At 45.8% G+C, this 24040-nt stretch overlaps 2 long non-coding RNA genes across 2 annotated transcripts; one reads left to right on the forward strand and one right to left on the reverse strand.

Annotated features, from left to right (window-relative positions):
* Nucleotides 1-5958: 5958 nt before the first annotated feature.
* On the reverse strand, nt 5959-8390 carry LOC310698913. The gene is made up of 2 exons (XR_014521814.1): nt 7985-8390; nt 5959-6394 (listed from the first exon to the last, which is right to left on the reverse strand). It is a non-coding gene; the product is annotated as an uncharacterized lncRNA (long non-coding RNA).
* Nucleotides 8391-21392: 13002 nt separating this feature from the next.
* LOC310698886 lies at nt 21393-23268 on the forward strand. The gene is made up of 2 exons (XR_014521779.1): nt 21393-22097; nt 22982-23268. It is a non-coding gene; the product is annotated as an uncharacterized lncRNA (long non-coding RNA).
* Nucleotides 23269-24040: the final 772 nt, after the last annotated feature.

Below are 24040 nucleotides of genomic sequence, written 5' to 3' on the forward strand. Positions count from 1 at the left end.
CTTTGTGAGTGATTGTGATAAGATTTGTGTGTGCATATTTATAATCTTACATGACAGGGACAAACCGTGCCTGAAAGCAGTGCCTCATAGGCATGAAATTCAATAAGCAATAATACAGATTCAAGAAAATTAAGGTATTTGGTATATACACTTATTATTATCATTACTTTATTCGAAAATTCTATACCACTCTTCATCCAAGGGCAACAGGGCTGCAATAAAGAAACACAAAACTAAAGAATATAGTAACAAACAAAGCAATACTCTCCACAAAGAGTTTGAAAGACCATAGAATGCCTGGTTGTTGAGAAATGTTTTTGCCATTGCAGAAAAGGCCCGTTCTCATGTTCTCATGTCCCTCTGGACCTCTCATGGAAGGGGCACATGAAGAAAAGTCTCAAATGATGATCACAGGGTCCTGGCTGGTTTAGATGGAGAGAGTCAGTTCTTGAGGTATTGCCGTCTTGAGCTGTTTAAGGCTTTATAGGTCAAAACTGGCACTTTTAATTGGGCCCAGAAACAAATTGGCAGCCAGCGCGGTTGGGCCAGGATTGTCATTATGTGCTCAAACTGTGTCGCCTCAGTGAGCAACCTAGCTGCTGAATTCTGCACCAGCTGAAGTTTCCAGACTATCTTCAGAGGCAGCCCCACATGTAACACATTGCAGTAATTTAACCTAGAGATTACTGGAGCATAGGCAATAGAAGTTAGGCTACCCCTGTCTAGGTAGGAGGGCAGTTGGGCCACCTGCTGAAGCTGATAAAGTGAATTCTGTTCCACCAAGGCCATCTGAGCCTCAAGCAACAACAGTATCCTCATCTATGTACCTGTTCCTTCAAAGTTAAACTCACGTAAGTAAGTTGCTGAAGTGGCTTCTTTTGGGCTAGTGCTGGAAAATAAATGTTCCTGGGGTATGAAATCTGCATTCCTGTGTACAAAAATATTTGAGCTATATACACACAAGTTATTCACATGGGAACATAGGAGAGGGCCTTCTCAGTGGCTGCTCCCAAACTTTGAAACCCCTTCCGCTTAAGAAGCCAGACTTGCTGTCCTTCTGCCTGCAGGTGAAACACCCTCCCCCCCCCAGCAGACTTTTGAGAACTGCCAGCTTTTAATGAAAGTGCTGGTGCTGTGCTGTTTTTATTGTAATTATTTGTACAGATTTAATATATTTTATATATGTGTATGGTTTTACTTCTAGCAATGTTTCATAATTATAAAATGATTGTTTTTTAGTGGTTTTCATTTTTATAGGTCAGCTGCCTTGTGTCCCATCAGGGAAAGGGGCTGGATGTAAATAAATAGATTAATAATAGTAGTAATAGTATTAAGTTGTGTGAAAGCAGAAATGTACTGTGGACATTAACAGTTAGGGAAACGGATTAAACAGTTGTGTGAATGCAGTCCATGTTGGGGGAAGGCTATGTCTAAAAGTGTTACGGCTGACTCCAACTGCAGTGAAACATCTGCGTGGCAGGCTCTGTTCTGTGAGCTCTGCCTCCATCATCATAAGTGAAGGGGACTTGGGAGTGTTGTTTACAAAATGACAGACACGACACCGGTTGGAAATAGCATCCACCCTGTTTTGCGATGACAGCTCTGAGGACCAGCTCATGAAGCTAAGCATGGTTGACACCACCCATTTGCAGGGTTCAAAAGGCAAACCGAAAACATCTACAATGTGACACATGGAGGAGCAGCTTATCTTTCACACTTAATTGGAATACCTGAGGCTTAAGAAGAAAAGGCAGAAAGAAATGCAATAATGCTGGGATACAAGATTTCCTCAGACATCATTTAAAAGCGCTGATGGACAGAAAAAGGGAATCCACAACAGAGTCTCATGTGGACATGCACGATGCCTCTGGATGCAAATACCATTATATGGTGAATGCCTTTGCATGAGGCAGCTCCGAGGGCCAAACTAGACACAACATTAATTGTAGGAGTATAATTAATGTCCCCCTTTTTGGTTAAAGGGAGAGAACACCAGAAGAAGCCTGAACAGCTGCAGAACTGCAAGTGTTGAGAGGGTGAGTGCAATTGTGCCTACCAAAACAGAAACAAAATCCACCCTCTCAAAACTGCTATTTGAATTTCAAATTTCCATTTCTGCCTCTGGGAGCTTTCCTTTACCTTGTCTCTCTAAGGCTAGCTCAGTGGCTAGCTCAGTGATACAGCATTTGTTTTGCATTGAGAATGCCCTAGGTTCAATCCCTGACATCTCCAGATAGGACTGGGAGACCCCCTGCTTAGAAGTCAGGAAAGCCACTGCCTGTCCAGTGTAGAGAATGCAGAGCTATACATATGTCTGATACAGGGAAACCTCCAAGGTTCTTCTAGTGATACACTTTTGGCATCTGCATTTTATCCAAAAGGCCACAGTTTCAATCCCTGGCCTATCAAAGTAGGGCTGGCATAAACTCCTTGTTAAGACCCTGGAGAGACGCTACAAGTCAGTGTGGACAATACTGTACTGAGCTAGATGGATCAGTTTCTAACACAGTTTAAGGCAGTTTCCTATGTTCCTGTGCTTGAGGTTGATCTAGGACACGTTCCAAAAGAAGAGGAAGTGCCTGTGCTACAAACATACGCCAGGTTCATTTCAGTTTAATTGCCATGTCTTCCTTCAAAACATCCTAGAATCCCTAGGGTAGCAAGGATGCTGTGAGTTCTGTTAGAGACCTTGCCCCACCCCCCTCAGGAATACAATTCCCAGGCTCCTGGGGTGAGGAAGTGACTATCATATCAATTTGTTCTGTAGACGCAACACAGGGAAGTTGTGTTTCTTATTGCTCTTGGTTTGGATGTCCGGGGGCGCTGGCAGGTATTAAAACGAAGGAAATTCTCCCAGGAGGCAACTGAGCTTTTCACATCGATTAAAGCAACTTGTCAGGAGGTGTAGCACGTCCCTTATTAATGACTGCAAACACTTTGTTAGAATCAACCAACTTTCACTCCTCATTATCTGAAACTGTAACGAACTCCAGCCCACGATTATACCACAAGAATAATGAATGAGCTTTGGCATTATTTACTGCATGGTTAAGATGAGGTTTTGTTGACTTTCAGTGGCCGCTTCTGTTGCTTAAGATTGAAACCCAGCTCCAGACTACCAGTCAGTTTTGTCGGAAAATGGCTTTGCCTCATCCCAAAATGGAACTGGATTGCACCCCAATGGAGGGATGGCCCAAGGTACATTTTGGCACATGAAACAAAGAACAAAATGGCACCCTCTCCCCATCAAGGAAGAAGGTTGTGACTGAAGATCTAAATGAGGAGAAATAAAGATCTACAGCAGGATCTGCTGCCTCTGTGGATTCTGCCACCTGAGGCAATCCCCTCACCTTGCCTCATGGGTGGGCCGACCCTTCCCCAACCTCCTGCTTTGTTACTGCTCTGTGTCAATTCGAGCTAAAAGCTTGTGTCAGGAATCTGTGTTCATGTCCAGACAACCTTCAGAGGACAAGGTGCTACTGGTGGAAGGGGCTGGAGGCAAAAGGAGATGGAGCAATAAATGTATATTTTATCCTTGTAGAGTTAGCTAGTTTCTATTAAGCCCTATGCACAACCTTCACCATCCTCCATCCAGGGAAGCAAGAGGCATAATCAGAGTTAGAATCACAGCAGTGTAAAGTTGGAAGGGACCCCAAGAGTCATCTAGTCCAACTCCCTGCAATGCAGTACATTCCAGCCGGGCAAAAACACTCAAGGAGGATACAAGGAGGACCAGTAGAGTGTATGGTTGGGGAGAGGAGGGGGTGAACTAGGGAGGGTGCTGAGGGTCAGACAGAGTGGATGGGAGGGCTTGTCATTGGCTGCTGGCCTTCCTACCTTCTACCCTACCAGCTGCAATGGGCACTAGCCATCTCTGCTTTTAGGAAGTGATTTACTATTATTAGCAATATCCATAGTTACTTGACATAGCTGTGAACAAATATGCCCTTATCTATGGATAATAATATTATTAATTATAAAAAGTGGGTTTAGGGATATGGGTGTGCTTTGTAAAGCTAAAGGACCCCTGGATGGTTAAGTCCAGTCAAAGGTTACTATGGGGTTGCGGCGCTCATCTCCTGTTTCAGGCCAGCATTTGTCCACAGGCAGCTTTCCAGGTCATGTGGCCAGCATGACTAAACTGCTTCTGGTGCAATGGAGCATCGTAATGGTAACCAGAGTGCACAGAAATACCATTTGCCTTCCCGCTGCATGCTTTCGAACTGCTAGGTTGACAGAAGCTGGGACAGAGCAACCACCCGTGTCCCTCATAGGTTTTGTACCACAGTGGGACTGGCTTGGTTTTCCTGCTGTAATCCCAGTGAGTAGGATCTGCAATAAATGTTTGCAGCATGGAATGTTTCTGTTCATTCTCCCAGCCATTACCCTCTCATCTTGTATTCTGTCCCCCTCCCCCCAGCAACAGTCACTGTCAAACAGCTCTTACTGTCATTGTTCGGATGGTGGTTGTTTGTGCTACATAAGGCTCTAAGCCCATGATTATATATGATGTGTTTTAGAGGTCTCTCCCTACGTGATTAGTTCCATTAGTTTTCCAGTGGCAATAAACACCAGCAAGAACAGGCTTCTTGAACATGGTGCTCTCCATCTGTTTTGGACTACAACACCTATCAGCCAGTGCTGGCAGGGGCTGTTGGGAGGTAGAATCCAAAACAGTTTGGGTGTAACCCAAGTATGAGAAAGCAGGTTGGAAAAAGCTAGAGTAGACTATCCACGTTCTATCACATGTATTTCATTGTAAGACCTTAACTCAGGGCATAAACTATTACTCATGGTTATCTGTATGGTTATCTGTATGATGCAAAACACTTTAAAGAAATGTTAGCTTATGAAACGGTTTAGTAGCAAATGAAAAAGTGGCCAGGAAAACAACATTTTTACAACTGCGTGTGTTTTTTTGTTTGTTTTTAAACCAGCTTTCCACCTATCCAAAACATCACTTTTGGCAATGGAATGCAATACTGTCTTGAAAATCAGAAGCTGTTTTCTGTTTACTGCTGCATGCTTTTGGAGAACAAATGTTAACCGGGTGGAAAAGCAATGTTCTGGCTCTAGGCTGGAACCAGATTGGAAGACAGCAGAGAACAAGTGCTTGCTTATGCAATGGAGATGAACAGAAGAGCTCGGCTGAATTAGAGCAAACAGCCATCTAGCTCATCATCTCTGTTTCTGACAGTGGCCAGCTATGTGCCTGCAGGATGCTTGGAAGCAGAATACAAAAGCAACAGCTTCTCTGATTGTTTGTCCCCAGCTGCTGGTATTCAGAATTAGGCCACCTCCAAACAGGATGCTTCTCTGTCACAGGTGAGAAATATGCCACCTTTGAACCTGGAGGTAGTATGTAGCCATCACTTGACACATCGCTGAGTTCACATGGCATCCACCTGGTTTCTTCTCCCAAAGAATCTGGGAGCTATAGTTTGGGTCGCTGGGTTTGGTGCTTTCGTAACTCAATTTGTAATGGCTTTTAGTCAAATGTGATAAAGGATTGGTGTAAAAGTGCTTTTTTCCTGAGATGCTAACTCTCTCTGTGAATGTCATTCCTTGAACAGCTTCCTGTGCAAAGATAAGGCTTGCTTTCATTGCTCTGTTCATTTCTGCATTTGACTAGTGTTGTGTGGAGGGAAATGCAACCCCCGGGGCTGAAAAATGTTTTCCTTCAGCCCCCTTGGGTTTCCGGTGTGGCCTTCACAGATAAGGCACAACTTGGTGTGTGTGTGTGTTTGTGTGTTGGCTACTGAGCTGTACTCACCATTGTGAGGGCACAGGGGCTGGGGGTGATGCCTCCCCAGCTGCTGCCATTGTTGGTGGCCTGACTGGGATGTCACAAAAACATTTGGCAGCTGAGTGGGTATAAATGTGGACGAAGGAACAAGCCTCGGCAGTTGCCCTCCCCACAGAGAAATGGGCAGCTCGGTGGCACTCAGCCCTGGTGGTCTCCTGCCGTGTGATGGCAAGCTGGCAAGCAGAAGGAGGCAATCACCCGGTGCTGGGATGCTGTGGAGCAAGGAGAAGGCAAGTACAAAGTTTACTTGCTGGTGGGATTGCTACTTGAAGGCGACTGATATTCAGCTCTGAAGCTGGTTGATGTCTGGCAATGGACCTGGCGAGGCTGCAGCTGGTGGATGGTTGTCGAAGAGTTTGCATTCAGGCTAGTGGATGCCACGAGGCTACGCTGGCTGAGATGGATGCAAACTGGTTTGGAAGCCTTGTTTGTGAACAGGCAGCCAAACAGAGGAGGAGTCTGGGGGGATGCTGCGGATGGGGGCCATCCCACTCACCTGTTTGCCTTTGCCTTACAGGGATGTCTGGAGCCGGTGAGGTTTTCCCCAAGTCCAGCCTTCAAAGTCATGAAGAGAACCGCAGGACGTCCCTATTTACATCGGAGAAATGAACGTGAAAAACTGCCAGTGAGCAATGGACAAGGCTGTGGCTAGACCTGAGAGAAGGAGCTTTGAAGGGAGACTGCAGGCGGACATCTTCTGCATTGCAAGTGATGGGGCAGTGGGGAGAAAGAAGAAAATGAGGGAGGAAACATTAGGCCACATTAGGCGCACCATTGGAAGTGCTATGAAGACGCTTTGAACAGGAATGGCTTCCCCTCAGGGATTCTGGGAACTGTAGGTGGTTAAGGGGATGGAGGGTTGCTAAGGGGGTTAGCGTTAGGGTAGGGGTAGGGGGTAGGGGGTAGGGGTAGGGGAAGAGTTCCCTCCTTGCGAGGGAACTCTGGGAATTGTAGCTCTAGTTAAGGGTTAGCATTAGAGTTAGGGTTAGCGTTAGGGTAGGGGTAGGGGTAGGGGTAGGGGAAGAGTTCCTTGCTTGTGAGGGAACTCTGGGATTTGTAGCTCTGGTTATGGTTTAAGGGCTAGGGGAGGGTTCCCTACTTGTGAGGGAACTCTGGGAATTGTAGCTCTAGTTAAGGGTTAGAGTTAGGGCTAGTGTCAGGGGTAGGGTTAGGGTTCCCTTCTTGCCAGGGAACTCTGGGAATTGTAGCTCTAGTTAAGGGTTAGAGTTAGGGTTAGCGTCAGGGGTAGGGGTAGGGTTCTCTACTTGCCAGGGAACTCTGGGAATTGTTGCTCTGGTTAAGAGCTAAGGGTTAGGGTTAGGGTTCCCTTCTTGCCAGGGAACTCTGGGGATTGTAGCTCTAGTTAAGGGTTAGAGTTAGGGCTAGTGTCAGGGGTAGGGTTAGGGTTCCCTTCTTGCCAGGGAACTCTGGGAACTGTAGCTGTAGTTACGGGTTAAGGGTTAGCATTAGAGTTAGGGTTAGCGTTAGCGTAAGGAGTAGGGTTAGGGTTAGGAGTAGGGTTCCCTTCTTGGCAGGGAACTCTGGGAGGGGAGCAGGGGGGCCTCCTAACAGCTCTCTGCACCCTTTTCAAACTATAGCGCCCAGATTCTTTGGGGGAAGAAGCCATGAGTGTTTAAAACAGCTTCATAGCTCTTTAAATGGTGTGGATGTGGCCCTGGCCTCCCTCACCCCACTGCCTCTTATTATGGAGGAATCAAAAGGATTTCCCCACTCAAATCTCTCGGAAACAGGAAAGAGGAAGAAGAAAGACTTTTTATCTGATGCCATTTTGAAATGTCTTAACTTGGGATGCCAATAAAGGTATTTGGATTGTATTATATTTTATTGTTCTGTATTGTATTATGATTAATATGGAAAGTGGAATTAAACCTATTAAGCAATAGGTTGTCCAACCCCTGGAATGCAGGAACCTTAGCTGAAAGTTAGGAAACGTTTGTATTTCTGCATGTGTTTATAGCATCCCTATTGCTATTCGGAATACTCGAAATAGGGGAGGGATCTCAGCTGCACACCCACTTCCCTTCATTTTTTGTGGAGTCTCTCTCCCTCCCCCCCCCTGCCCAGCATCTTCCCTGCCTGCTGTCTCCCCTTCCATCATCCCACTGGCATTGCATCCTCCCCGCAGCTTGCTGCCCCCCCAAGGCGTTTTGCACTCACCCGAATCCTTGCAGGGAGAGGTGCAGGACACAATGGGAAGGGGCGGGGTGACCGGGGTGCTTAAATTACGCCCCTTTCTCAGTGGAAATGGATAGGGGGGGTCAGCCGAGAGAGAACAACAACAAGACAGAACAAAGAACACAGAAGAAGGAAGTGGCGCACAGTTCCTTCTGTTTCCACGCTTCCAAAGAATGGAATGTCAACACACAGAGCTTGTGATCCAGTAGTCACACACACTCTGCCGCACAGGAGAGAATGCAGCTCCTGACATCCAGCACCCCCTTCTCTGCTTCTCTTGAACTCTTTGACTTTAACTCTTCAGTGCTGTCCAAACGTTTCTCAAAGGGGGCCAGATTTGATGAAGTGAAGGGCCGTGAGGGCCGACCAAAGGGCCAACCAAATTGAAATTGTTGAGCTTTTTTTAGGATTGAAGTTGTTTAGGTTTTTAGTACAGTGGTACACCGCAAGACGAATGCCTCGGAAGATGAAAAACTCGCTAGACGAAGGAGTTTTTCATTTTCTTAGCCGCTTCGCAAGATGCATTTCCCTATGGGCTTGCTTCGCAAAATGAAGCTTGCCCCACAAGCTCCGGGGATAGCGGGGAAGCGCAGCACGTCTTCCCTGCTGTCCTCGGACCCCTTTTGAACCAAGGGGCGGCAACGGGGAGAAGCGATTCTCCCCGCTGCCCCTTCCCTTGCTTTAAAACAGGTCTGGGGACAGAGGGGAAGGCGCGAGTGCCTTCCCCTCTGTCCCCGGAGATTGCGGGGCAGGCAACGGGGAGAAGCAAACTTCTCCCCGCCGCCCCTTGCTTTAAACAGGTCCGGGGACAGAGGGGAAGGTGCGCGGCGCTTCCCCTCTGTCCCCGGACGGTCTCCATAGGAACGCATTGATCGATTTTCAATGCATTCCTATGGGAAACCGTGCTTCGCAAGACGAAAAACTCACAAGAAGAAAAAACTTGCGGAACGAATTAATTTCATCTTGCGAGGCACCACTGTATTTTACTCCGGAAATAAACTGCCACAGGGGCCGGATTATACCATTCGGCAGGCCAGATTAGGCCCCTGGAACGGACTTTGGACATGCCTGCGGAGACAATTAGCAACCACATCAAAAGATTTCTTAATAATAATACGAATGTGAGGGAAAGATTTTAATGAGAGCCACAGTAAGTAAAGATACTTAACTCTTCTCTCCCCTGCAACAGTCTTGACATAAATGCCCCAGGTGCTGCAATTAGCCTTGTGGGAGAGAGCACGCTGTTAGTTGCTAATTGCATTTTAGAGTAGGATCTCAGTTGACCCACACATAGGAGTATAAACTGGATTATTCAGATATAACATCAAAGACTACAGACAAGTAGCCCCACTTCAAAATCTGAAGAAGTATTGCATTTTCTCGGCCTATGATTGCAGACTGAACCTCTCCTGTCCATGAGGGACCTCTGTATTTAGTAAGATGATTCCACAATACCAAAAGTATTGTTTCTTCATCTTTTACATTTTATGATTCCCAAAAGTTGTGATGAATAAACATTGATTGCATATATTCTTGACAACATTTCATTTAGTTTCCTAACAATTTGGATCAGGGTTGATGATAACCTTAAAAGCTAATCAAGGGGTCAATGAAATCTGAAGTTTGGGAAATGCTAATTTAGTCTAATTAGGAGAGGTTTGTGATGGTAAATAATGGAAGCCGTTGCCTTGTTTTGCTCATGTGCTAATCATGTGAAGTGCCACTCACTTCCTGGAAAAAGTGAACCTCTTTTAATGGGGTAATTGTTGAAGACCACACAGGTTCATCAGTGAAGTGAACATTTCTCTAATTACTCTCCTGTTGTTATTGCACCATTCCAATTATCTGGAGTACTCTTGGACACATAGGACAGACAGGCCTAACATTTTGACCCAATTAGGAAAACGTAGAAATAGTTAATATATTTAATTTTTCAGAGGCCCACTGCATGTAAAGTGGAACATTCATAAGTGGAGTCTATTGTATTCAAGTAAATTTCATTTTTGTTGCATAAAAAGGAAACTAGAGTAACCAGATGAGACTTTAATAGTTCCCCCCCCCATTGTTTCCTTAAAGAAAAGAAAAAGAAAAAAGAACTTGCATTCTCATGATCAGAAGCAGTAATGCTTATGAGTACCAGTGCAAGAAACTGCAAGGCAGGAGAGTGCTCTTGTCCTCACGTCCTGCTTGCTGGTTTCCCTTGGGCATCTAGCTGGCCACTGTGAGAAGAGGATGCTCAATTAATGGGCCATTGGCCTAATCCAGCAGGTTCTTCTTTATGTTGATTCCACAAAACTGGGAAACTGGAAGGTAAGACTAATGCCTTATCACATGTACCTCATGATCAGTAAGGATGCTGTGCCATGCAATTCCACAAATTATGCTTGCTTACAAATAGGGATGGGGAAGAAATTAATTTTCAGTTTGCATTTAAGGGTGAACTTACCAAATTTGCACTTTTTGAAACAACACATGAACCAAAACAAAGCCATCCTTTGAAATTTCCACTTCTCTGAAGTTTGCAAGGGGGTTCTTCAGCCAAGTAACGTGCATAAAAATCCATATAATAGGATGAAGTATGTGAAAAAAATTCATATAGATGTGGAAAGTAACATGCAGGAGAAATTGCTTAGCCAAAGTGTGTGTAATAGGCAAACTGTACACAATGTTGAGCATTTTCAGGTCATGGTCAATGATGGCCATATTCCATGAGTTGTTGACCTGCAGCAGGTGGGTGCAGGACAAGCCAGAACACATAGTCCTGATATTCCAGCTTTCTAGGCACATGAGGGTTTGTTTCTTTTCTTTTTTGCCTGGTGCAATAGTTTGGTCCTCTTGTTGAGTGATAGTCTGAGCTCCAAGACAGACTGAGCTCCAAGACAGTGGCAGGTCAGCATTTATTGACCAGAAGCTGCACAGCTAAAGGTGGTTGGTAGCTGACCAGTGAGACACTATGCTCTCCCCCACCGATGAAGGAAACCCATAGCACTGTCATACGCCAGTCAGGTTGAGCTTATAACTCATAAGCACTGCCTCCAATGTTTTTGCTGCATTTGCAGCACCAAGGTGACCTTTCTGAGGCGCAAGCCTGGGCTGCCCAGATGACAAAGCCCCTCCTTTCAATCTCACTGATGGGATTCAAAGGAAAGGAAAGCAATACATTTAGCATCAGCTTGGCTAGAGGAGTTGCCAGAAGAAGGCATACAAGATGCCATTCAACCACCATAGGAGCACCACTCTGGATTTACTCATTAGCCTTTTCTTCTCCCAAAGGTGTCATGTGAGGAAGCGGGTATGGATTGTTCCTCAGTGTTTACTTACAAAGCGAATGAGTATAGCTGCAAGGCAGTTGAGGTTTAGGAACAAAGTTTTCCTTCTCCTAGATGGACTACCTTCCCAGGCGGATGAACCCCACCTGCCCCTCATCTCCTTCAACAGCATGTGCAGAACCCACCTTCTTGACCATTGGACCTGGTATTGGTCTTATCCATTCAATTTGCTGCAGCCTGTCTTCTCTGATGGAATAGACAGGTCCCTAACCCACTGAGGGTTTAAGACCCACTGGCAACCCTCACCTGGTTGAGTCAACCAGTCAAAGTTCTCATCTGTGGCTCTTAGAAAAATTGCGCACAATAATGCATATACTGGGAGAAAGCCACACTAAAATTATTACAAATATTCATGAAGACTGATTGAATCTTTCTTTCTTAAATTTGAATATCGCACTGTTCATTTCAGGGCGGTTCACAACAGTATTTTAAAATGGAAAATATGGAGAATTGAACTTAAAACTGGAAAAATGAGGAAGTAAGAGAAACCAAAGTGGACAGATTCACCTGTCCTTACTTACAGCTTGCCCTTCATGCACCCACACTTTCCCTGCAGTCAGCAAAGATGCTCCAAGTTGTCCTGGCCCTGTACTGTCTTTTGAAGTATCACAGCCTTATTTTACTGCTAGAGGAATTCTCCTGGGATTCAATGGGAGCTTTAGCAGAAGCAATAGGCATGTATTTCTCTCATCTATACAACCAGAAGCCCTCTCCTCTTTTGTATCTAGCTACCCTAAAAACTGTGATGAAGTCTACTGATTGTAACACTCCAGGAAATGTATTATGTCTGATGCATTTTAAGTATGATGCAAGAGGCCACAGTCACCTTATTGCATGGCTCTTGCGTGAGATGTGTTCTCCTTGAGAGAACACTTGCAGAGAGATACGGAACGGCCATCACCTCTGATGAAAAGTTATATCGTACTGGAAACACTTCAGGCATAACAAATCTTCTGGAGTGCTCTGATAAATAGATTGCTTGGCACTTTTTGAGGTTCACTTCATCATGTTTGTTTCCTAAAAGTGAAATGAATGCCTGCAATTGCCTTCAGCTCATATCTCTGAGTTTCCTCCTTTAATTGACAGCCAAAACTGAAGTGGAGAAGGAACACATGATTTTGTGACTTCCCTTTTCAGTTATTTCTGGTTGAAAAGGGGGTGTCTTTTGAAATGAATTTGCTTCTGGACACTGATGTTGGACAACCTATGCATTTTTCTTTGTAAGGCATAGTCGTTTTATCTAGCAAATTGTTTTCTTCTGCTTTCTTCTTGTCTTAAGGGCAAACTCTGTATATATAATGTTCACTACCACTCAGTATTTATGCATCCAGGTATATAGTGTGGGCCAGATGGCAATGGCTTAATTTGTGCTCTTGTGCTGATTTACAGCAACTGGCTCAAACAGCATTGGTAAAGGGATAGAAAAGTATTCTTGTCAGTTTAGAACTTCAATGCATGTAAGCTTTTCTGCCCAGAGAGACTATCCATCTTTGCCCATTACCTTAAAACAATGTTACTTTGTTAAACAATCAATAGTGCCTACTTTAGATGCAAAGATTCATTATGGACTTCCTGCCAACATCAGCTGCAGTGCTTGCTAATCCTTGCCATGTGCCCGATCTGACTGTGTCCCTGGAAAGGTACTAATTCCATCAATGCCAGTTCTTTTCAGATAATGGCTAAGTTTGCTGGTTGCTTTTGGTCACCTCTGAAGATGTTTGGCATTCCCGACACTGTACATCTCGGGTGGCTATAACGCAATGCGACTCCAAGGACCTTGGATCAATTCATACTGAGGGAGAGCCATTTCCTATTATGTGTACCTGAAAGTAGCTACATCAGTTGCCTGACTCACATTATTACTTACTACCAGAGTTGGCTACATCTATTTTTGCTCCCTTGAGGTCATGGGCTTAAGAACATAGGAAGCTGACTTTAAAAAAAAGGTAGAGGACCCCTGGCAGTTAAGTCCATTCGCAGACTGGGGCTGCGGTGCTCATCTTGCTTTATAGGCTAAGGGAGCTGGCGTTTGTCCGCAGGCAGTTTTTCCGGGTCATGTGGCCAGCAGGACTAAGCCGCTTCTGGCGCAACAGAACACCAAAACCAGAGTAGCACACGGAAACGCTGTTTACCTTCCCGCCGGAGTGGTACCTATTTATCTACTTGCACTGATGTCCTTTTGAACTGCTAGGTTGGCAGGAGCTGGGACAGAGCAATGGGAGCTCACCCCGTTGTAAGGATTCAAACCGTCGACCTTCTGATTGGCAAGCACAAGAGGCTCAGTGGCTTAGACCACAACGCCACCCACATCCCTTAGGAAGCTGATTTACACAGATGCAAAACATTGTCTTGTCAGAGAACATTATTCTCAGAGAGCTAGTGCAGTGGAGTGCTTAGAGTGCTGGACTAGGACCTTGGAAACCTGGGTTGAAATCCCCATGAAGGTATGAAGCTCATGGGGTGACCTGGGGCAGGTCATTTTCTCTCACCTTAACCTACGTCACAGAGTCGCTGTAAGGATAAAATGTGTGTGGTGCGGGGAACTACTGTAGATTCCAGTGTATAAGATGACTTTTAATCCCAGAAATGAGGTTAAAAAGTTGGAGGTCATCTTACACACTGTGTATGGCTACAGTGGGCAGCAGACTCCGCTCTGCGCCTAGAGGAAGCTGCCCGGCGAAGCCGGCTTAGCATCACTGGGTGGCTTCCTCCTGGCGCGGAGCAGAGCGTGCCGCCTACTGCTGCTGCGGTGGCAGCTTCGGCAGCTTCCGAAGCAGCAGTGGGCGGTGGGTTCCGCGCCTGGAGGAAGCTGCCCAGCGAAGCCAGCTTAGCATCGCTGGGCAGCTTCACCGGGCAGCTTCCTCCCAGCGCGGAGCCCGCTGCCCACTGTTGCCGCCCAACGAAGCTGCCGAAGCGTATAAGATGACCCCCTAAATTGGAAGCTGCGCAATTGGTCGTCTTATACGCCCAGTCGCCTAATACGACAGAATCTACGGTATGTATACCTCCTTGAGCTCCTTGGAGAAAATGTGGGCCATAAATGCAACAAGCAAGCAAACAAACCAATTGGCAGTGGCTCTTCTAGAATTTTAGCCAGGAATCTCCAAGTAGAGATGTCCAGGATTGAACCTGGTCCTTTTTGCATGCAAAACAAATGCTCCACTACTAACTGTGCTTCCAACATCTGCATGTGTGTTTTTGTCTCACTGACACTCAGTCACAGGTTGTTTCCATGTCATGCCATGCCATACAGTTCCATACTATGCCATCATATGCATTGCGGACACATTTACAATATATCCTCCATGTTACACATGTGTGTGAGCAGAATGTTTAAATTAAAACAATTAGTTAGCAGAGTTTAAAACACTGTCCCTTGCAGCATTAGGACTAGGCTATGTCTTTTTCCTGTCAAAGAACTCAAGGGAAGTGATTTCACAGAGTGTATTCTCTACTAACGAGCAACTGTGTGAGTCTTAACACCTTCATATACTTCATATATTTAGCAAACATGGATTTGTTATTTGGACTGAAAATCCCCCCTCCCCCCCCAAAAAAGGCAGTGTGAGGGGTCAGCCTTGTGAATAGACACTTAAGGCAAAGCCCCAAGTTGATTTGGAAGTTCATGCTTGAGAGTTTTCAAATAGGTAAAATTACCTTTGCCTAAAAATGAAGAATTTTCTCCAGAGGATTCTACACATTCTGAGCCAGGCCATTGGTCTACCCTGATTGGAGGCAGCTCTCCAAAGTTTTAGGCAGGTGACTTTCCTAGTGCTAGCTGGAGATGCCAGGGATTCAACCGGTGACTGTTTGCATACAGAAGAAGAAGAAGAAGAAGAAGAAGAAGAAGAAGAAGAAGAAGAAGAAGAAGAAGAAGATGATTCCTGCAAACACATGCTCTACTAGTAAGATAGGGCCCTTCCTCATATTATGAATCAAATCTGATCATTATCATAAGAATGCTTGTTGCTAGAGGGAGATTCTTGTTTGCTCTTGCTATCCCAATCTGTATCCTCTCAACATTTCCACTGGCCACTGGTCCCATCACCTCCTGGCAAATAGAAGGGGAAGAAATGGAGGCAAAGAGAGATTTTACTTTCTTGGGCTCCATGATCACTGCAGGTGGTGACAGCAGTCATGAAATTAAAGGACACCTACTTCTTGGGAGAAGTATCTTAAAAAGCAGAGACAGCATCTTAAAAAGCAGAGACATCACCTTGCTGACAAAGGTCCGTATAGTTAAAGCTCTGGTTTAACTGTGATGTATGGAAGTCAGAGCTGGACCATAAAGAAGGCTGATCACTGAAGAATTGATGCTTTTGAATTATGGTGCTGGAGGAGACTCTTGAGAGTCCCATGGACTGCAAGAAGATCAAACCTCTCCGTTCTTAAGGAAATCAGTCCTGAGTGCTCACTGGAAGGACAGATCCTGAAGCTGAGGCTCCAATAATTTGGCCACCTCGTGAGAAGAGAAGACTCCCTGGAAAAGACCCTCGTTTGGGAAAGATTGAGGCACAAGGAGAAGGGGACGACAGAGGACGAGATGGTTGGACAGTGTTCTTGAAGCTACGAACATGAGTTTGACAAAGCTGCGGGAGGCAGTGGAAGACAGGAGTGCCTGGCGTGCTCTGGTCCAGAGGGTCACGAAGAGTCAGACACAACTAAATGACTAAACAACAACAACAACATGCACAGGACTATATAGCTGTATGTTTCTCCCACCACCTTTGTTATTCTCTCAAACATTCACCAAGAAGGGCACTGATGGGTTACTGCTGTTTACAAGGCTGTTTTCTTGCATAGCAGATCTTGCTCAGCTAAAAGGAAGCTGTCATTCATAACAGTGCTACCAGTGAGTCCTTAGACAGACATGAGTTCATCCTCAGATTCTCATCTGTGTGTGGGAGGGGTGGTGGTGGTGGAAACCTGCCCGATTCAAGAGAGGGAGGGAGGAAAAGAGAGAAAGAAAATGACAGATGGTTATACCAGACTTGGAACTAACAGCACAAGCCAAACTCAATATCAGCTGGGATGAGTGAGTTTAGAATAGGCAGATCTTGGGCTGACCTGATCTCCCAGACAGGGCTATGCCTGTGGAATTCCCTCAACATGTTTCAGCGGGGGATATGTTGGCTCATATGATATGGCAATATTTACTCCAGCATAAGATCAAAAAAAGAGGGTAATCTGGGGTTTTGGATGGGGCAGGATGGGGCAAGGAGAGATACCCATTCTAAAATCTCTTTCAGTTCAGTCACATGATCTGACAACTGGACAGAACATACTCCAGAAAAAGGGCATTGCAAGTCAAACTCTATTTTAAAGCGCTGTTTTCTCTCTGCCAGATTATGGCCATCTCAGCCAGCAGTATCCCCACACATGAATGGAGCCTGGAATAGGGATAGCTTAAGCCAGTGTAAGTCGTGCCAGCTTCCTGTACTTAAGAAGCTTTCCAAATATAGTAAGCTGGCAGAACCTATGCCAGCTAAAGTTACTCATATTCCAAACTCTGTTCAGGAGGAATTTGATTTGCACAACCCTTTTGGCCAACTAAGTTCTACCAGGTTGCTGGGTCATGTGACCAAGCTGAAAGGGGTCTGAAATAGGTGTAGAACTCACCTTGCCCTGTCCTGTCACAACAACACAATGCACCCTTTTGGGGACTTGTGCGAGCATATATTCTACTACTTTAAATTATGCTGGCTGAGCCCCTGCCTGAGCTGGGGTGAGGAACTTACACTGGCATATCCCTGAATGGCAGAAATTTAATTTGAAATAATAATAATAATAATAATAATAATAATAATAATAATAATAATAATAATAATAATTTATTATTTATACCCCGCCCATCTGGCTGAGTTTCCCCAGCCACTCTGGGCGGCTCCCAATCAGTGTTAAAAACAGTACAGCATTACATATTAAAAACTTCCCTGAACAGGGCTGCCTTAAGATGCCTTCTGAATGTCAGGTAATTATTTATCTCTTTGACATCTGTTGGGAGGGCGTTCCACAGGGCGGGCGCCACTACCGAGAAGGCCCTCTGTCTGGTTCCCTGTAGCCTCACTTCTCGCAATGAGGGAACCGCCAGAAGGCCCTCGGTGCTGGATCTCAGTGTCCAGGCTGAACGATGGGGGTGGAGACGCTCCTTCAGGTATACAGGCCCGAGGCCGTTTAGGGCTTTAAAGGTCAGCACCAACACTTTGAATCGTGCTCGGAAACATACTGGGAGCCAATGCAGATCTCTCAGAATCGGTGTTATGTGGTCCCGACGGCCACTCCCAGTCACCAGTCTAGCTGCCGCATTCTGGATTAATTGCAGTTTCCGGGTCACCTTCAAAGGTAGCCCCACATAGAGCGCGTTGCAGTAGTCCAAGCAGGAGATAACTAGACTCAGTGTTTCCCAACCTTTTTTGGGCAAAGGCACACTTGTTTCATGAAAAAAATCTCGAGGCACACCACCATTACAGCCCCGTGACGTCAGCGCGCAGCGTCACGCCGGGAGGGACGCACGAAAGTGTAAGTTTCAATTTTTCCCCTCCCCCTTGCCTTCCTTCTGTGCCAACCGCCAAAAAGCCAAGAAAAAAGCCAAGACTTTTAGGGCAGCAGGTCGACACGGAAGAAGCTCCTACCTAAGGACAGGTGCGACGGCCGTGTCCTCTTCTGCCACACTTGGCAGCCCTGCCTCACGGTCATGACTCCCACCCTGATTTCTCCCTGCAGGTCGAGCGGCACAGGCAGCCCAATGTGCCCAGCCCAGACACAAGCCCCGCTTCCCCACTCTAGATCCTGAATGCGACCAAGTGCTCTGGACTCCCGAGCAGGGTGGGAAAGAGGACTCGCATCTGGTAGCCTCCGGGCTCCTCGCCTGCTCGAGGGATGGCATTGCAGGCAAGCTGCCAGCCGTCGCCATCGCCGCTCCCTCATGCGAGTGGACCTGCCCGGAGTGGTGGGCCGGGGGAGGCTCGCTCTCTGTGGGGATGTGGCCCGAACGCGCGGCCCTGCTTCCTCCTGCCCAGGGCTGAGCTCCTTACCCGCGATCTCGGTCTCGCGCACGCGGATCCCACTTATTCCGAAGCTCGCGCCACTAGCCGGGGCTCTCACACCGTGCCAGGGCGAGGCGGCGCGGCCCACTGACGTCATCGCGGCTCGCCGCCGCCCTCGACTTCCCTGTTCCCTCCTCTCCCTCGGGTCGCCGTGGTTACCGAGGACTGCAAGCTGCTCGGGCGAGCGTGGGGCATTAAGTGGGAGAAGGAAAATTAAAATTAAAACTCGCCTGAAGGCCGCCTCTCCGGATATGAAGCTATCTTTCGAATTTTTTAATTTTTCCCGCGGCACACCAGGCAACGTCTCGCGGCACACTAGTGTGCCGCGGAACACCAGTTGGGAAACACTGAACTAGAGCATGCACCACTCTGGCGAGACAGTTCGTGGGCAGGTAGGGTCTTAGCCTGCGTACCAGGTGGAGCTGGTAGACAGCTGCCCTGGACACAGAGTTAACCTGCGCCTCCACGGACAGCTGTGAGTCCAAAATGACTCCCAGGCTGTGCACCTGGTCCTTCAGGGGCACAGTTACCCCATTCAAGACCAGAAATCAAGTTGGACTTGAGTTTGTTGCTGTCTCTGACTTGCCCCCTTTACATTATGGATGTTGGCTTGTATTATGGTATGATCTATATTGTTTTATTGGTACTGTTGCTGCAGGATTGTCATGGCCTTTGGCTAGAACAATAAACTTAGGTTGATTGATATTTCTGAATTGAAGGAGGGTAGGGAATTTACACCAGTGTTGCCCCAACTGAGCCAGCAGAGCCCAAGAACTACGGAATCCAGTCTCTCTTATTCCCAGTGATCTTGGGTTTGATTTCTTCTGTAAGTGGTAATGAGGAAACTCCTGCTTTGAGGTCTCTTTTGATTTATAGTTGAGGGCTCCAAACCAACAGAAGACCCACAAAGAAAACCTTCAGAAATATCTCAAGGCTCTCACCTTCTTACATATATTTCTCATCTTACATACATTTCTTAATTGTTGCCAGTCACTAGAAACACATTAAAAAAACAAATATTTATCTAAGGCTTAACTGTTTAGTGATGCTAACGATATCACACCCTCCAACATTTCTCTGATGAAAATAGGGACGTCCCATTCAATAATGATAATTTTACCATTTATACCCCACACATCTTATTGGGTTGTCCCAGCCACTCTGGGCAGCTTCCAACATATATAAAAATATACTGTATTGGCTCGCATATAAGTCACACTTGAATATAAGCTGCACCTTTAAAATCCGGGGGGGGGGGGGAGAGAAAAATACAATACCCTAATATAAGCTGCTCCCTTAAAATTCCACAGGCACTCACATCCATTCCGTTTTACCATACATCTCTTTCAGCAGCTATATCATAAAAGCCTTTTTTTTTTTAATAAGGTCATGAATTTAAACCACACTTTAACTTTTCATGGTTGGAATTTGGGTGTGTGTGTGGGTGTGTGTGTGTGTGTGTGAGAGAGGGGCTTATATTCAGTCAGGCCAAAACGGTAAATAAACAAAAAACCTCCCCAATACAGGATGGCCTTCAGACAGCTCAGGGTCGGATAACTCCATGCCCTCCAACATTTCTCCAGTGAAAATAGGGACATCCTAAGGAAAAGCAGGACATTCCGGGATCAAATCAGAAACCAGGATGGCTTCTCTAAATCAGGGACATCCCTGGAAAATAGGGACACTTGGAGGGTTTGAGATATAATTAGATATCATGTTGGGTTTTTTAAAAGAAATCAATAACTGGCATGGGGTGAGTGATTTTCACAGTGGGGGATTTGGATCACAATGCATGGGAAAGTTTAACCCTTCCCTGACTACCCTGAATCCCAACAGCATCCCGCCCAGCCATGAGCCTTTAAAAAAAGTTGACACCAGTAGGCCCCCTACCGCTAACTGAAACTGGTATAAAATCAATTCAATTTGATGTAAATGTGTTTTCAAATGAAAACTTGATGGTTTTAGCTTTGAAAGATGCATGTGAATATAGGAACTCTGTTTATGGCTGAGTTCAGAGAGCACATTACAGTGGTACCTCAGGTTACATACGCTTCAGGTTACAGACTCCGCTAACCCAGAAATAGTACCTCGGGTTAAGAACTTTGCTTCAGGATGAGAAAAGAAATTGCACGGTGGCAGCAGGAGGCCCCATTAGCTAAAGTGGTACCTCAGGTTAAGCACAGTTTCAGGTAAAGAACAGACCTCCAGAATGAATTAAGTTCTTAACCCGAGGTACCACTGTATTTTGTATTCCTAATTTGAAGCCCTGATGATCAGCTGATTATTGGGGCTTCAAAGTGCCATGCACTTTTTGCCTCTACTTGTTCATATACTTCAGTCTCTCCTTCCAAGAAAGAAAGAAAGAAAGAAAGAAAGAAAGAAAGAAAGAAAGAAAGAAAGAAAGAAAGAATATTTCTGGTATGGGTTTCTGTTCTACGTTTTCCATGGAATTTATTAATCAATTCTTCGCTCTCCTTATTCCCCCTTAAGTGCACCTTTAACTCTCTTGTCGATCTATACACCTCACTGCTTTTTTGTTTCTGAAATATGTAAATATTTTTTCATGTATATTGTTGATCTTGATGTTTGTCTTGATGTACCGTATTTTTCGCTCTATAGGACGCACTGTCCCCCCTCCAAAATTAAGGGGAAATGTGTGTGCGTCCTATGGAGCGAATGCAGGCTCCTTGGCTTCAGCGATAGCAACGCGAAGCCTCCGAAGCGCAGAGGGAGCGCTCCCAGTCCCACCAGGAGATGCTGGGGACTGAACCTGATGCCTTCTGGATGCTAAGCAGTTGTTCTACCACTGAGCTATGGCCCTAGCTCACAATATTGCTGTCAGGATACAATGGAGAAGGTGGAGGCTGAAGTGTGTATGCTCTGTGGAGGAAAGGTGGGATAGAAGTATAAGAAGGAATAAAGTATGGAAACTAGCCTATAAGTGAATAAACTACAGTATATTTTTATCTTACTCGCCAAATAATTTGTATATAAATTATAAAAGTGGTATATAAATTTTGTTAAATAAAAAAAAGAGGAAATGTTCAAACAGTATGTTATGCCTGAGCCTTCATTGCTGAAACTCCCAACAGCATTTTCATGCTCACAAACACCTGATGAAGGAACCATTGTGACATAACCCATTCAAGCAGAGTGAAGGGGCAACAGGCTGTCAACAGTGGCAGTAGTTGGGGGCTCCCATCTATTAAAAAGCCACAGAAAGTCTTTTCATACTGCCTGAGGAATTAATCCCTTCTTTAACGTTCATAATTGCTGGATCGATTTAACAGGACTGGAGCTAACATTTGCTTGGATTTGGCACCATTGATAGGGAACTGCCTGCTGCGTCCTCCGCTTTGAAGTCACCCTGGTCTTTGGGCCTCCAGCCCCTTCTTCAGCATGTCCAACCCATCTAAGAGGCATATGATACTGGTGTTCCACTGGGTTAGGAAGAAGCCCTTGACAGAGAAGCCGTGCTCTGCCATCTCGGCCAGACCTTCTGCCTCTGCACCGGCTTGCAACACTTCTCACATTTCACCCTGCTTCACGAGGAGCAAGACACAACCCGCTCCGCTCAGGAGGTCCAGCAGGCGCAAGGTGCTGCGATTGCCAAATCTCACCGACCCCAAGTTTTTAAGATCCGTCATTGGCAGCGTTGGCCGGAAGAGAGCCCACAGGTGTGGCAAGCAAAAGAAGACTCCAGCGGGAACAGGAAAAGGGGTGAGGGCTAGGCTAGAGGCAAGAAGGCTCCAAAGCTATTTGCGGGGTGGGATTGCTTTGGAAGATGCCTTCTCACAATCTCTAGCCTTGAACCACGTAAGGACATAAGAAGTGCCTGCTGGATGAGGCCACATTGGCCTGTCTAGTCCAGCATCCTGTTCTCACAGTGGCCAACCAGAGGCCTGTGGAAACAAGAGCATTCTGTATTCCCTTCCTGCATCTTCCAGCAACTACTGTTCACGAACATTACTGCCACTGCCTGTGGAGATAGAGCATAGCCATCGTGCCTAGTGGCCATTGATAGCCTTTCCTGCATAAAACCATCCAAGTGGTGGCCGTCACAGCTTTCTGTGGGATTGAGCTTCCAGAGGGGTAGCTGAGCATGCCTGCTGCAGGAAAAACAGGCATTAAAAGCACATTTCTCCCAAAGAATCCTGGGAATTGCAGTTTGTAAAGGGTGCTACAAATTGTAGCTATGTGGTAGAAGGGTAATCTACGGTTCCCAGGATTCTTACAGGAGAGAAGCGATAATGCTTTTAATGTATGGTGTGTACACAGCCTCAAATTAGCTCCACCAGCGCTGTAATACTAGAGCAAAAATTATAATGCATATTGTTGTTGTTGTACTTTTATAAATATTATAAAACCCATTCCTGCAAGCCATGTAGTCTGGAATAAACTCAGTCACCCCTCCCATCATTAATTGTTTCTACTAGGTGGGGAGGGGTGTTGGATCTGCTTCCCTGCCTTGAAGAAAGGCGCAGGTCAGATGTGTGCCCAGACCTGGCCACGCTTCGCAAGAGAGGTGTGTTGGTTCAAGGTGGCCATGCTGCCTGCAACTTGCACTCCTTCCTGACGTGTCTTCCCCAAACCCCTTCTTCCAGAGGCTGTGTTGAAGTTTTCCATCACGTGGAACACAAACTCGCGGAACTACCTCGAGGCTCAGGCAGTGGTGGAAACCCTCCTCAAGCATGAGACGCCAGAGAGCCTCTTGCAATACGAAGGGATCAAAGCAGCTGTGGAGTCTCTCCTACCATACACGGCACTTCCAGAGGCTGGGCCGGTTACTGCAGGCCTCCATGTTCCTTGATTTCATGTGACAAAACATGAAGTTGCCTGACGCCGCCAAGTGGGACGAGGAGATGGACACAAAAATACGGTACTCCTCACACTCTTTCCCCCCATCCCAGTTTGTGTATCTTTTATTAAAGTTTCTGTTCCTATTTGTTCTTTTAATTTGGGCGTGATTTCCATTTCCTGAAGTGAGCCTTTATTTATTTGTTTATTTATTTATTTGCTTGCTTGCTTGCTTGCAACTGCTTCATTGATTCTGCTCATTAACCATGCTGGCATCCTCTCAGACTTGGTGGTACCTTTTCTGATCTGCAGTATTCTTTCTAGCTGAGTGTTCTCATTATTGTGGCTTTGCCCCAAGCCTTCTGGAGAGATGAATTATATTACCCCATAGCTTTGCCAGCAGGGGTCTACAGTGCAGTATTATGTTATTTGAAACAATTTGTAATGCTTTTCCAAAAAAACAAATAAGGGAAAAGTTTAACATCTACTGTGTTCTTGTTTCATTGCACAGAGTCACAGGTGGGCTAATTTAAAGGGGGGGAACCTTGTGACAATAATTTGTATTCATGGGGGCATAAATTAGTGGTGATTCATTTACAAAACGGCATTGGAAACAGGAGTGTGCCTTATTGGAGGGACTTTATGGCTTCCTCCAGATTCCATTTGCAAGGTGTAATTGTTTGTAAACTTATTATAATTGCTTGCAAGGTTATCAGCCGACTGAAATGGCAGCTTTATTAGACAGCAATCTGCCTGTAAAAGTCATCCCTGCTGTTATTGTGAAAAGGTAACAGAAAATGTTTTTCCCTCTGCCTTTAGGTTTCCTTGCCTTTCTCCCTTAGCAATTATGAATGAAGCATCATTTC

Source organism: Podarcis liolepis, assembly GCF_965112155.1.
Source record: "Podarcis liolepis genome assembly, chromosome: Z".
Taxonomy (NCBI): Eukaryota; Metazoa; Chordata; class Lepidosauria; order Squamata; family Lacertidae; genus Podarcis; species Podarcis liolepis.